Source organism: Xyrauchen texanus, chromosome 3, assembly GCF_025860055.1.
Source record: "Xyrauchen texanus isolate HMW12.3.18 chromosome 3, RBS_HiC_50CHRs, whole genome shotgun sequence".
Classification (NCBI taxonomy): Eukaryota; Metazoa; Chordata; class Actinopteri; order Cypriniformes; family Catostomidae; genus Xyrauchen; species Xyrauchen texanus.
Genome location: NC_068278.1, coordinates 1,982,001 through 1,996,956, shown reverse-complemented (window position 1 = coordinate 1,996,956; position 14,956 = coordinate 1,982,001).

Genomic DNA, 14,956 nt, shown 5'->3' with positions numbered 1-14,956 from the left:
CTCCTAACTAAGGTCTCACTTACTGCCTCTGCTTCCACTCTCTCAGTACCCGCGCTCCTCGACTCTGGGTCAGCCGGCAATTTCATCTCTGACACGCTCTGCAAACGTCTCCTCCTCCAGAAACGCACCTGTGAACCCTGTCTCCAGATCCAAACCTTAATTGGCAAACCTTTAGGCAGGGGGCATGTCCGTCACTGGGTCGGCCCCATCAAGCTTCAAGTAGGATGCCTGCACACGGAGGATATCACCCTACTGGTACTAGATAACTCCACTACTGACATAATCCTAGGCCGCCCCTGGCTCGTCCAACACTCTCCCGTCATCTGCTGGTCTTCCGGTGAAGTTCTGAAGTGGGGACCCAAATGCTTCTCCACCTGTTTTCCCAACCTACCTGCTCCAAACCTCTCTACTACTTACAGGGAATCTGTTGTCCATTTAAACACCACTTCCATCGAAAGCCCGACCAGCTCACAGTCCAGGGAGTTTCCCTCCTGCTACTCCCACTTTCAGGACGTATTCTGTCCCCCTCAGGCATCACAACTGCCACCTCACCGACCCTGGGACTGCTCTATCGACCTCCTGCCGGGCGAACCTGTACCCAGAGGTAAGATCTACCCTCTCTCCATTCCAGAGCAGACCGCCATGGAAGAGTACATAACGGAGGCTCTCTCTCAGGGTTACATTCGCCCATCCACCTCTCCAGCTGCCTCTAGCTTCTTCTTTGTGGCCAAGAAGGACAGAGGTCTCCGTCCCTGTATTGATTATCGCGCTCTCTACAAGATAACCGTGAAGTTCCGGTACCCTCTTCCCCTAGTTCCTGCTGCCCTGGAGTTGTTGAGAGGAGCGACTATCTTTACCAAGCTTGACCTACGCAGCACCTATAATCTTATTCGCATTTGGAAGGGAGACGAATGGAAGACTGCTTTCGTCACCCCAACTGGCCACTATGAATACCGGGTGATGCCGTATGGTCTGGTCAATGCCCCATCTGTGTTCCAGGGCTTCATGAATGAGGTTTTCCGGGAGTACCTCAATCAGTTTGTCATCGTCTACATCGACGATATTCTTATCTACTCCACAAATGAAACGGTCCATCGCCAGCATGTCGAGCTAATACTTAAGAAGCTCAGGGACCACCGTCTACACCTCAAGGCTGAAAAGTGTTCCTTTCACCTGCGCTCACTTCAGTTCCTCGGATACAACCTAAGTCCTGAAGGCATCCAGATGGATGAGGGTAAGGTAGAGGCAGTGCGAACCTGGCCCACTCCTACGACCATTAAGGAGCTCCAACGCTTTCTGGGCTTCTCCAACTTCTACTGCCGTTTCATTGAGAACTTCAGTTCCCTCTCTGCCCCTTTGACTTCACTCCTCAAGTCCAAGCCTAAGTCCTTAACCTGGTCCCCCTCGGCCTCCTTGGCCTTCCAACGTCTCAAAATAGCTTTTACAATGGCTCCCCTTCTCTTCCATCCGGACCCTAACAAGTCCTTCCTTGTAGAAGTAGACGCCTCCACCACTGGCGTGGGAGCTGTCCTCTCCCAACAACAGGGGAAACCGTCCAGACTTCACCCTTGTGCCTACTTCTCCAGGAAACTCAACTCTGCTGAGCTCAACTACGACATTGGTAACCGGGAGCTTCTGGCAATCAAACTAGCCTTGGAAGAATGGCGACACTGGCTTGAAGGAGCTAAACACCCTTTCCTTGTGCTAACTGACCATAAGAACCTGGAATACCTCCGTGAGGCTCGCCGCCTGAACCCACGACAAGCACGATGGGCCCTCTTCTTCTCCCGGTTCAACTTCTCTATCTCCTACCGCCCAGGTAACAAGAATGGCAAGGCAGATGCACTGTCTCGTCTCTATGCTCCTGAGGAGATCCAGGAAGTCCCAGATACCATCCTTTCTCCCAACATCGTGGTTAGTCCCATTCAATGGTCCTTGGACGAGGACATCGCCGAAGCAACCGTCACCGAGCCAGCTCCTCCTAACTGCCCTGCAGACAAAACCTACGTTCCCACTTCACTACGTATAATCCTCATCGATTCCCTTCACTCCTCCTTGGGTACTGGTCATCCCGGGAGTAACAGAACTCTCTCCCTTCTCCAGGACAAATTCTGGTGGCTACGTATGGAACTTGACGTTCGAAGGTATCTCCAAGGATGTGTGGAATGTGCCATCTCCCGAACCCCGCGCCGACTTCCTGCAGGCAAACTCCTTCCTCTACCTGTTCGTCGCCCCTGGTCACATCTAGGGGTAGACTTCATCACTGATCTACCCTCTTCCAAAGGTTATACTGGCATCCTGGTCGCAGTAGAACATTTCTCAAAGGCCTGCAAACTACTTCCCCTCAAGGGACTCCCCACAGCCCTAGAAACTGCTGAGGCCCTTTTCAATCAGGTGTTCCGCAACTACGGAGTCCCGGAAGACATAGTCTCAGATCGCGGACCTCAGTTCATCTCCCGAGTCTGGAAGGCCTTCTTTTTTCTCCTGGGGGTAACCATCAGTCTCACTTCTGGTTACCATCCTCAGAGCAATGGACAGACGGAAAGGAAGATACAGGAAATCGGGCGCTTCCTCAGAACCTTCTGTCATCATCGACAAAATCGTTGGAGTCGTTTCCTTCCCTGGGCTGAGTACGCCCAGAACTCACTACGACAATCCTCCACCAAGCTCACCCCATTCCAATGTGTGTTGGGCTACCAACCCCCCTTATTCCCATGGTCCGGGGATCCCTCGGAGCTACCAGCCGTCGATCACTGGTTCCGAGAGAGTGAGAGAACCTGGAACTTGGCTCACCACCACCTGCAACGTGCAATACACCATCAGAAGGGTTCTGCTGACACCCGCAGAGCTCCCACTCCGACCTACCATCCTGGACAGAGGGTTTGGCTGTCCACAAGAGACATCAGGTTACGCCTCCCTTGCAAAAAGCTAAGTCCCCGTTTCATTGGCCCCTTCACAATCTCCAAACAGATTAACCCTGTCACCTTCCAACTCCAACTCCCACCTGAATTCCGTATACACCCTACCATTCAGGTCTCTCTGCTAAAACCTCACCACCCAACTCTCTCTCTTCGCTCCACGGAACAGGACCCTACGGATGCGCCTCCCCAACCATTACCCCTAGAAGATGGTCCTGCTTACGCAGTCCGAGACATCCTGGACTCCCGGCGCCATAGAGGTCACTTGGAGTATCTCATCGACTGGGAGGGATATGGACCAGAGGAAAGATCGTGGATACCTCGTGATGACATCTTGGATCCTAACCTTCTTTCCCACTTCCACGATACCCACCCAGATCGACCTGCTCCTCGTGGTTGTGGGCGTCCCAGACGCCAGACTACACACCCCTCGGGAGCAGCCCCTGAAGGGGGGGTTAATGTAACAGTTCAGCCTGACACTCCCAGCACTTTCACTCCACGTTCCCTCTCTCTAGAGTACTAATCACCCGCACCTGAAACCTGTTCCCTCATCAATCTGCATCACAACATAAAAGCTCCACTCTCCGTTCACTCTTTGTCTGATCTCATACGTGAAACATAGACTCACTTACCTGCTCCTTCTCCAAGACGTTTCCTGGCTTCCTTCTAACGCTCATTGCTCCTTCGTTCCAGTTACGTTCGACGATATTCTCCTCTCCAACGCTACGCCGTGTTTCAACGCTCCATTGTCAAGTGCCTCTGCATTACGTTCCAGTGATCACCATTCCGGGCTCCTCACTCATTCATCCCAGCGACTTACTACCAAGTTCTCCACTCCAACACTCAGGTGTGTCAAGGCTCATTACTTCATCGCCCCTTCATCAACCTCCTCTGATACTCACTCCGTTGCATGTCATTGTGCACTCAGTTTCTCCTACTCCCCTTTTCCCTGCAATAAACTATACCTCCGGGTTCAACACTATCTTCGAGTCTGTGGTTCTGTTACATACGGTGGCTGTCATCATGAATTATGATGTTTACAGTTTAAACATTTCACATCCTTCAAACTTGATCTGATTTGCCCAAACAATGGCTCAAAATAATCTCCAGACTGAATCGCTCAGAACTGACCAGAAACCATTTTAATTTGTGCTACCATTCAGAAATGTTACCAATGCAAATTTAAAGTGGTCGACGTTAAACGGGAAGTGAGACTGTATCTCAGCAATGCTTTTCCCTATCAAAACTACATTTGGCATGCTTTATCAGGACCATGATCTGAGAGAACATGCAAAGTTTTGTGACAGAACCACCTATGGGTCAAGAAATGTCAAAATTGGCTATTTTGGACAGAAACCTTTGAACCATTTGTCCTAAAATTATTTTGTTGGTTCATGAGGATTTCAACTATACCAATTTTCCCAACATCAGCCATATAACCTCTCCAATATTTGGAGTTTTAAGAAAAATATTTTAAACGCTTTGTCTGATTTTAATGAAAATGGAAGGGGTCTTCGACATCATGTCCTGAGAGTACCTGAGCAGTTTGGAGACAGTGCTACTTAGTAGTCCACCAATGTTAAGTCAATTTAAACAAAACGTTTAATGTATCACTGATTCTTTATTCTAAGTCTTCTGAAAGTGGTAGAGAGAAATTTGCTGACTCTCAGCTTGGCATGTCTTTTTAACACCAATACACTGTGTGGCTGTGTAGCCTAGTGGTCATTTCGCTGTACCTGCAAGTCAAAGAGATCAAAAGGGACCCTGGTTTGTAACCTACATAGAAGTTACTTTGTCAATTAAAAAAAAACAATTATGTATCATTGCTTCCTTATTCTATAAGTCTTCAGAATATGTCAGAAAGTATTTTTTTATTCTATTTTATTCAAAACCTGCTGCTTGGAATGTATCTTTGGCATTTTTTAGTCGTGTCAACTGAATAGCCCAGTGGTTAACACATTGGAATACAGCTCAAAAGGTCAGTTTGAGTCCAGGAAATTTAAATTTAAGATTTTTACTTCTGCTGAATCTTCATATTTTGATTACAACAGTGCAGACTGTGATTTATTGTGTAATTCCTGGTTCAATAAAAAAATATAAAAAAGCTGTAACAATATTTTCTCAGCAGTAGTTGTATACTCTCATCCTAGAATGTCTCTTTGACATCAGTCAGACTTATCAATTGTGTGGGCAGTGGTTAGAGCTCTGGGCTTCAGTTCAATACTGTGTGATCCACTTCAGTACCTGACTAAACTGGTTTAAACATTGTGACTCTGTTGTGCCTCGTGGTTAAGGAATGGCTTTAGGGCTTGGCCCGATCATTGCTGCTTGCAGCTATATTAATTATTTTAACCGATACACAGAATTATGTATTTATATCAGTTATCTAGATATCTATATTAATTTAGATGGGCACCACACTACTTTCTAGGTTCAAAGAAGAATTTTAGACAGCAACCCACACATTTATTAGATAGAAAAAATGAAATTTTGTATTCAAGGTCTTTTTAAGTATCTGCAGAATGGGAAAATGTACAGCATACAATATATAATCAGGCTTGAATACATAAATATATATAAAACAACCCCACAAAAGTCCAAAGAGCTGTTCTGGGGGAAAAAAAGACAAATTGTCTCAATCCTTTATATTCCAATAAAGGAAAAACTGTACTACATGGGTATATTTAAATTTGAGATCACTGGAATGATCCAAACTGGAGTGTTCTGTGTATTTGAATCTCTTAAAACTCTTATCTGTATGCAAGAATTCTTTATGCAATCCGGATGCAAGTTGCACTCCACTGGTTACGTGTTGTGACATCAAATGAAATGAAGGCTCGCTGTTCAATAATCCATGTTCAACATCAGTCCAATAGAGATACACTCATAAAAAAGCCAACCTGCATAAATTCAGAGAACTCCTTATCAATCACTCTTATTGAAAATATCTGATCAGAGCTAAACAGGGTTTAGAATATAAGGGTTCACATTTGTCCAGTTTTTAAATTAATTTGTGTGACATGAACATTAACACAAATTATTATTAAAAAAATATCTTCTCCAATGGCTTCACTCTGCCCATGGCCATCCTCTGAAATGGTGCAGAGAACACTGACAATGGGTGCAGAGGGTCTCTGACAGACCTGCAGACAACACTAATTTCCTGGCAGATTGGACATGTGGTGCAATAAGCCTGAACATCTGTGTACATGGATGGCCAATAAAATAGTAAACTGATTCACATGTATGACTTTTGAGGTGCCAAGTGTCCTGCCCATGGCATGGTGTATGCTAAATGTAAGATGAGTGTTCATAAACAATCAAACGCTTAAAGTCATTGTTCTGTTCATACAATACAGTTACAGAGGGCAGGTAAGTCCTTTCCCAAAATCAAGTCAGTAGGTATTAACTCAACTACCCCAACAATCAGTAAATTAAATTGTTTTTAAATTGTTACAGACACTTTGCAATAAGATTGTACTTCATGTCAATACTGAACAATTGAGGTTTTACCATAGTGTAATGTGTGTAGAGGGATGAGGTGAGAAAATAGATCTAAGTGCAGATTTAATTAAACTTAAAACAGATAAAAGGACAAGAGGGAATAAATACACAAGAGCTGAAAAGGTAAACGAGACACACCTGGGAGCAATCATGGAGAACACAGAGATCGAGATCCACACAAAAATGTCAAATTAAGAGACATGACTAGCACCCTTTACTGGTCGCTAGGGATGTCCCATATGCTACAGAGCCCCCCGTTTAATGTCAAATAAAGAAATTGGGAGGGCCAGTTTGGGAAACAAGTAAGAGACCATGGGGAATCAGGAGAGGGCAGAGACCAAGGAAGGTCTGGAGACCACTGTGGGTCAGACGAGGTGACAGGGGACCACTTGGGATTTGGCGAATGGCCGGGAGACCAAGGGGGGTCCAGTTAATGGCCGGGAGACCAGGGCGGAGTTCTCGGATGGCCAGGGGACCACAGCAGAGCCCATGGATGATCAGGGGAAGCGGTACGTGCTGTAGACCAAGGTGGGTCCGGCAGATGGGCTAGAGACCCCTGGTGTGAGGTCAGAGCAGCAGGGGACTTGGAGGCTGGGCGGCCAGGGACTTTGAGGTCATGTGTAACTATAGATGTTATTAGATGCATGTTTTTTAAATGTAAGTACAGTGTAGCAACATGTTTGTACATAAGTACATTGTATCAACTGCTTAAAGGTGAAGTATGTAACTTTTTTATGTCAAAATATGTTCTACTATCCAAGTGTATTGCTCATTGACAACTATAAGTAAGCGATTTGTGTGTTTACCTCTCCCAAAACTATAAACACTGAGTCTCCCAGGCACCATCAAAGCATTTATATTTATATTTTGAGTGGCCCACTTAGCCCCACCCATCCCTTTCTAGCTCAACCTATATTGTGAGTTTGAGGCGTGGCTAATTGAACTAACTGTTCAGCCTGGGAAATATTAACAACTCTTGCAAACATGTACAGAGAAAAAGTAATTTAGCTTTGCCTACAGATGTTAAAGCCAAAAGAGAACAGACTAAAACCAGAGGCAATTACCATGGTGTGGCAATTACAAGGTGGAGGATTGAAAAAGGTGAGGGAATTTTTGGGGTTCAATGGAAATGCCAAACTTGTTGAATTGCTTCTCTACAGGTAAGCTACACTCAACCCCGCCACATCCACCCACCACCAATGATGAGATTGATCTGGAAAACGGGAGCACCAATAACAAGTTTGCCCAGCAAATCGCTAATACACTGCCCATCAACAACAATGATCTTGCCTAGGGCACCAAAATGGTCAGAAACGGCATTGTCGCTACACTTACTAGTTACAAGTAGAACATCATGTGTTGGATCCACGCCACCACACACCCAGCTGAAGTTCAATCCGGTGATGTTATCGGACGACCCAATTTCTATGCCATGCTTTCTGTCTGATGTGTAGATGGAATAGTGATTTTATTCATTACGACATTATAAGTTTATCTAATTTATTTAGTATGGGTTATTTATTCATAGGGAATTAGAGAATTCGAAAGGGCGTAATGAGTCTAACCATACGTTTCCACTGGCACGTTGTGAGTGAAGGTGATTGAGCATTTTCAATTAATTCCTATGGAAGCTGAGCTCCATGCTCTCGAAGTGGATTGTGGGACGGACAGCGGCTTGGAGCAAGTATTGAGGGTGGTCGAGAGTATCAAAATAGTTAAAATTCCTCTGCTTTATGCAAATTAGAAGTGGAATAATCACTATGAGCTGAAGTAGTAACAATACACAACTGCTTTGCAAATTACAAACACTCCCTAAAGCTGTAGCTGTCTAGTGTGTTGAGCGGGGCAGAGTGGAGTTTTTCTGCACCAGTGGAAACGTACGGTAAGGGCTGTTGGCAAGGGTTGTTTGAAAACATACTTTATTTTTGTAATTCCGTGTAGTGCCACTAGTAGCACAGAAAATACTTACTTCACCTTCAAGTACATAGCAGTTAACGACACCTAATTAAAGTGGGTCCTGTGTTTCTTATGCCAAAAATTCTGTATTGATTTGTCTGTCATAGTAATGAATGAAATGCAAAAAAAATTGTAATAAAAAATTGTCCCCAACAAGTGCACCCTTATATATAGTGTATATATATATATATATATATATATATATATTTACCAGTAAAACTATGATTTAATTCTAATTTGATAATTAATCAATTTTCTTGTCCCTAAAAATGCACATTCTGCAGGGGAGAGTGTTTTTATATGAACTGCAGCAGTGCTCAATGCATCAAAAATATAAGATGAACGAACTATCAATGTACAAATCAAACTCACTCAGACTGCCGACAATTTATTTTCCATGCACAATTTTTCATTATATCCATGTATGTGGTTACAGTTGAATCATATAGGACAATGAAATAACTCACAGAAACTTTAACTTCTTCTCTGTCTTGCCTGCACTCGATTCCATTATCTCAAAGGAGATGGATGACGTGAGATCCACTGACACACTCCTTCTCCTTCACACAGTCTTCACTCCTATTAGTTGTCGCTCCCGAAAGTCGCTCCTCATTTGCATGAAGTTAAACTTCTCTCAAATTTGTTGTGTCACTCTCCACACCCACATCTAGTCGCCAGAGGTCGCTGTCACTCGTGTTGCCGGAAGTCGCCATCTCGCACTGACAATGAATGAGATGAGGTCACTTTTTCGCTGGAAGTCGCAGCATGTGGCCTCAAGACACCCGAGAGAGTGCGAAAATAGACTTAGAACACATCATGAAGCGTTTCTATGAGGATCAAGATGCAGCCAAAAGCGACTTCATTGTGTGGATGGAGTAATGCGAAGAGGCTGCGGAAAGAAGAGAATAGAGTCATTGCAGAGAAGATCAGGAACATGAGGTGTGTAGCGAACACAAGTTGAGACAGTCACAATGTTGGGGAAAAACCGCTTTATTCACAAAGCAAAGCAACAGTACAAAACAAGGGCAAATCCAGTGAAGAGTAGTCAAGGTAAGCGTAGGGTCAAAAGCCGGGGAATCAAAGTATCGTAAGGGGCAAATCCGGGAGAGAGTGGTAAACGAGAGCGGGAGGTCGAAGCCGGGAAAACAGTTAACAATGAGGGCGAAGAATTAGACGGGACTAGCGGGATCAAAGACAGGGGAACAAGGGGAGCTGGCAAGCTAAGGGGTAAACAAGAGGAGGTCAGAACTAGACGAGACTAGCGGGGGGCAAAGATACGGGAAACTAAACACAATAACCAACACCCGTGAAACGGATGTGCTGTGGTATTTATAGGGGAAGGTGCAGGTGTAAACAATGAGAGGTGACGAGACGAGTGCAGGTGAAACTAATGTGCAGGATTGCAGATGACGCGAGTGCAGGTGGTCATAATGTTCTGGGGATTGGAAGCGCGTGAGAAACTGGAGGAAGGGAGATTGCCTACGAGCATGTGAGCGAGTAGGAGCAAAGTGGGCGTGAGGGCTCGAGCGGAGTGAGGGAGTGTGCGTGTGTGTGCTAGACCATGCGGGGAGAAGCAGAGGAGCGGGGTTCGTGACAGGTGAGACTCTTTACCCTCTTAGGGCTAATGCTTACACCAAAGGTGCTACAAAACAATTTTCATGCAGGAACATACACACACCTGTAAAAATTATAGAACAGAGCCTTTTTATTCCTTGAACTCATTTATTTGTTAGAGAGTTAACTATAGCATATTGTTACATGTTACAAGGGGATAGAACCCTCTTTAGGTGTGTTGGATTGTTTAAAAAAACATGAAATATATAAACTGTTTGATCCACATCATTAAGCAGCTGGGCATCAAAGTCTTCACCTGAAGACTCACACAGATTGTGAAGCACAAAACACGAAATCACAAGTTTGGACAGTTTTAAGATACAGGTGTCAAGTCCCAAATGCATTTTAGACCACCATCCTTGCCCTACTGAGATGACTTTCTTCCTGGAGTTAGTAATTTATTGTTATTGGAAGGCTTCATCAACCAGGTAAGCACTGGGTTTTCACTATCGCCAACAATGACAACTGGCACAGTGGCCTTCCTCCAATTTGTTGGAGTACCTGAGGACACAGAAGTACTTCATTGCTTAGTTTGTAAAATTGTGAGTTAACAAACACACATGCATCATGGACACTTCAAGGATATCCAAAGTTTACTTTCATGAATTTGGTCAACAAGTCCTTGAAGGACAGTAGAGTGGAATATTTTGAGGTTAAATTAGTCACTCTGAAATTATTTTGGTGTCTGTTATAGTAATGAATGAAATGCAAAAAAATTAAAAATGATCCAGACAAGTCCACTCTTATATATTGTATATGAAATGTGTGCTGTCTACTGCTATAAAACTATTTGGAAAACCCCATCTGGACGCAAAACCACAGATAACCTCCAGAGCAGCACTTCCTTTTGGAATGTGGATCAAGCCTTTTGCAAGAATATACACAATTGACTCAAACCTGAAAAAAACAAAAAAATCAAAACAGAAATGTAGATCATAGTACATTAGAAATATAGTAGATCTGTTAATGCTAATGTGGGTCTGCTAATGCTACTAAATTAGAAATACTGTGTGTATGTTTACTATGCACTGCTAAGAAAAAGAGAATGCTCTCTGACAAGAATGGAGAGAATAAAGCGTTTATTATTTTGTCAAGATGAAACAAGTTGCAGTTTTGGTGCAAAGAAAGTTCAAGCAGCATTTTACCAGCGACTTTCTGATCTTTGTTGGTTATGTAAAGTTTGTGGAGGCGTGTCAGATGGAGCTGCTGTCTGGAATACATAGACTATCAATTAATTGCCAACAAAACCCTTCATCAGCCAACCAACAAGGACAACTGCATCTATGTGAACTGCTGCAGTAATTCTAGGATGGACTTCAGTGACATTAGTCATTAACCTTACAGTTCATACAAAATCTTTGTTTAAACACTGACCCTTAACACTTACTTAGTTTAATAATTTTAAACCATGACTTTAACTATACATAAGTAATATTTACGTTACATTCATAATGTTAGTCAGAGGGGAACTGGCCTCCACAGTGAGTCTGTTTTCTCCCAAGGTTATTTTTCTCCATTAATCTACATCTTATGGAGTTTTGTGTTCCTTGCCACAGTCGCCTACAGCTTGCTCACTGGGGTTATTAATACAATTATTATTTAATTACTTATTTTTAAACACAATTCACAATCATATTTATCAAACTACAAAATGATGACTCTAAGACATTATAGATATTAAATGTTTATCTTTTGTTATGCATGATCTTCTGTAAAGCTGCTTTGAAACAATGTGTGTGTAAGGGTTACCTTGTCTTGTTTTTCCGTTGCCCTTTGTTGGTCATTTTTGTCACCTTTGTAGTTCCTTAGTTTTCACTTTTGGCACCCTTGTAACTCCATAGTCTTGTTTTCCCTCATGTTCACTGTTCATTGTTTGCATCTGCCCTTGTTAATTTGTCATTTGCTTCTGTTAATCACCTTGTTACCTAGTTTGAGTTCTGTTTGTTCATTGGCCCCTTTGTCCTAGGTTTTGTATTTATATCCTGGTTTTTGGTTCAGTCCTTGTCTGTCGTTGAATGTTGTTGTTAGCCTGGAATGTTTCCCCTGCCCGTGTTTTTCCTCAGTCTTGTGTTTATTTCCCCATTGAGGGTTTTTCATTTGTTCCCGTATTTTCCGTGGACCTGCCTTGTTTGTTTTGTTATCAATAAAAGTTGAACTGCATTTGGAACCGCATCTCCTCGTCTGCCTTCACTGCCTCATTCATAACAGTGTGTTGTGAAAGGAGCTATACAAATAAAATTTACTTGACTTGTGTCAGCACCTGATTTAATTTATTCTACCTGAGCAACAGTATGTGACAAAACAATGGCAAAATGCGATAAATGGTAAAACTATACGTGCTCCGAACCAATGTGTTTATGAAAATAGTAATAATGATAATAAGATGATGACAAATATTGCTAGTCTGTAATATAAACCAGCATAATGTATTATTTTTGTACTGCTAAAACAGCCGGAAGTGGCTTATAGCAGAAGTGGTCCACATTCTAGGTTGTAATGGTGGCGCCCTATACGTTGAAAAATAAGGTGAATTCTGCACCTAAAAAATTTTAACTATTGTAAACAAATTTAAATCAATGCATCCTGTATACTTTTTTCATCTTTTTTTTTCCTTAAAGCAATGTATTATTTTTTTCTATGCTGTTTAATATCATGTTAGTGTTGGTGCAGGGTGAGCAAGAGACAGACACAGTTGGTGTGGCATCAAGCCCCGGAAATAATAAGGAACATTACATGTCCAAAAAGGGGAATAAAGTGCCCAAGTGGGAAAGTCTCTAAAACAAATGGGGACCTGGCATCCTTGAGGTGAAAGAGGGGTATCGTGTAGGATGGGAGGTGCCCAGAGGAGAATGCACCGGGAGTCTGGGGTGTGAGTCCGGCTTCGCATCTAACTCGGCCGGACCCTCCCTGCTCTGCTCCTGGATCTGTGAGGATGCCACTGTGTGCACACAAGGAGATAAAATCCAGCTCCCAGAGAAGAGCCGTTCTGCATCGTTGATGAGGCTACATCCAATTCAGATGTACCTTATCATACACTGCCCCAATGAGGCTAATTAATTATGCACCTCTTCTCTTCTCCTGCCCAACTTCATGGGTCTTGCTGAAGAATGGCCCTAAAAGGCGGCGTGACTTTGATGAGAGGGTGTTGTTCCACCAAAGTTAGTAGTCTGTGTAGACGATGGACATCGAGACTCAAAGAGTTGAGCGAATGTCCTGTACTCTGCGTTCTTTGCCCAGTCGCCACAATGTAATTGTGATCCTTCGTTCCACATCAAGCACGTAGAGGAGTGTTGGTTTTCTTAATGTGTTCTCTCAAAGCATTTACTAAAAACATTAAAGTTGTTGGTAAATGTACCATTAGCAATGAAATGCCACCAGTGTTGACTCTTGAGAAAAGCCTGTAATTTCCAAAATGATGTGGGGAAATAATAAATATTGACTCCTATAATTTGCTCCTCTGTGTTTTCTTTCTATCTTTATGTCATTGTTTTCTTGCTCTTGTGCATCACAGGAGACTTAAAACAGCCAGGATTTACATAGCAACATTTTCACTCACTCATGCGCAGGAGTGAGGCAAGCCATTATTTAAACAGGTTGTGTGCTTTGTTTGTCCAAACAATGTTATTGACTCTGCAAATATGCAAATGAGAACGTTAACCTGGAGTTTACAAATGTAATGTGTGAAGCATCGAAACCTGAATAACCAGGATTCATTCTTAACCCAGGGTAAACCATGAACAGTGCGAAACATGAAACAAGATAACCCAGGATTCCATTAACACTGAGTTTAGAACAACGCAGGTTAACTATTTCAAGTGGGAAAATCCCTGCAGCATTCTCTACACTACTATTCAGCTGAGCCTCAACACCGCAACTGAATCTAAAGCGCAAAACATAAAGTACAATCAATGTTGTCTGACCATAATGTTTAAGAATTGTCCAATAAAAATCCCATATTCGTTGAGCACTAATATGAATATTATGGATTGATGTTCCTCTGTGGTAGTCCCTCAATGACCACGTTTACATGCAACCTCATAATGTGAATAAGGCAATACGGTCATTACACTGGAGCTCATGTAATCAGAATATTGTAATTATGATATTGTGAATATGCTAATAATCAGAGCAATGATATGTGAAAAACTTCTATTTTAATCGCTGTATGCTGGCATGTAAACGCTTTAATCGCATTTCTTCCACTCTGTTCAAAGTGAGCCTGCACCAGTGCTGCAGCTGGATCATGTTCCACTCAAGCACAGGTTTTGCACAGGCGTATCACAACAACATCCATCACATACAAATGAGTCTTATGAACAGATTCTTTTTAGTGAATCAACTTTGTTGGCTTTTACGTGGATCTTTTAATAAATCATTTAAAAAGAATCACAAACTGACATATTTTCCTTTTAGGATGTGGTATATTAACAAAAAAAAGCATTATTGCAATAACCAGAGTATTAGTGTACATATAAACATAGCAATTATGTAGTCACAGCCCTGATCATTTTTGCTTTTGTTGGTTAAATGTGATTTTCGTAAAAATAAAAATAAAATCATGACATTTTCAGGAATTGTTTCTTCAGACTGGCTTGATATGCTGATGTAATGGTTATGCTAAAATGTTGAATTATATCATGCATGCATTCACACTATTTATACCACTTTAGTGAAGGGATTCTTGCATAACTTGGACGAAAACACGTCATCCATGAAGGACATCCAAAGGTCTAGGTGACTTTTGCCTTTAAATTGATATAAAACATCCCTTTAATAGAGCTACAGGTTTCTGTTTGTTATTAAAATATTTCATATTATTAAAAACATATATTTTTTTATTAAAACTTCAAATTAATCTTTTAATTCCTCTTCTGCCGTAATGTCTCTAATATATAATGGGACCATATGTTGAGTTCATTACTGATTGATTGTAGTACTTTTCTGTCTTGCATCTGTGTGCAACA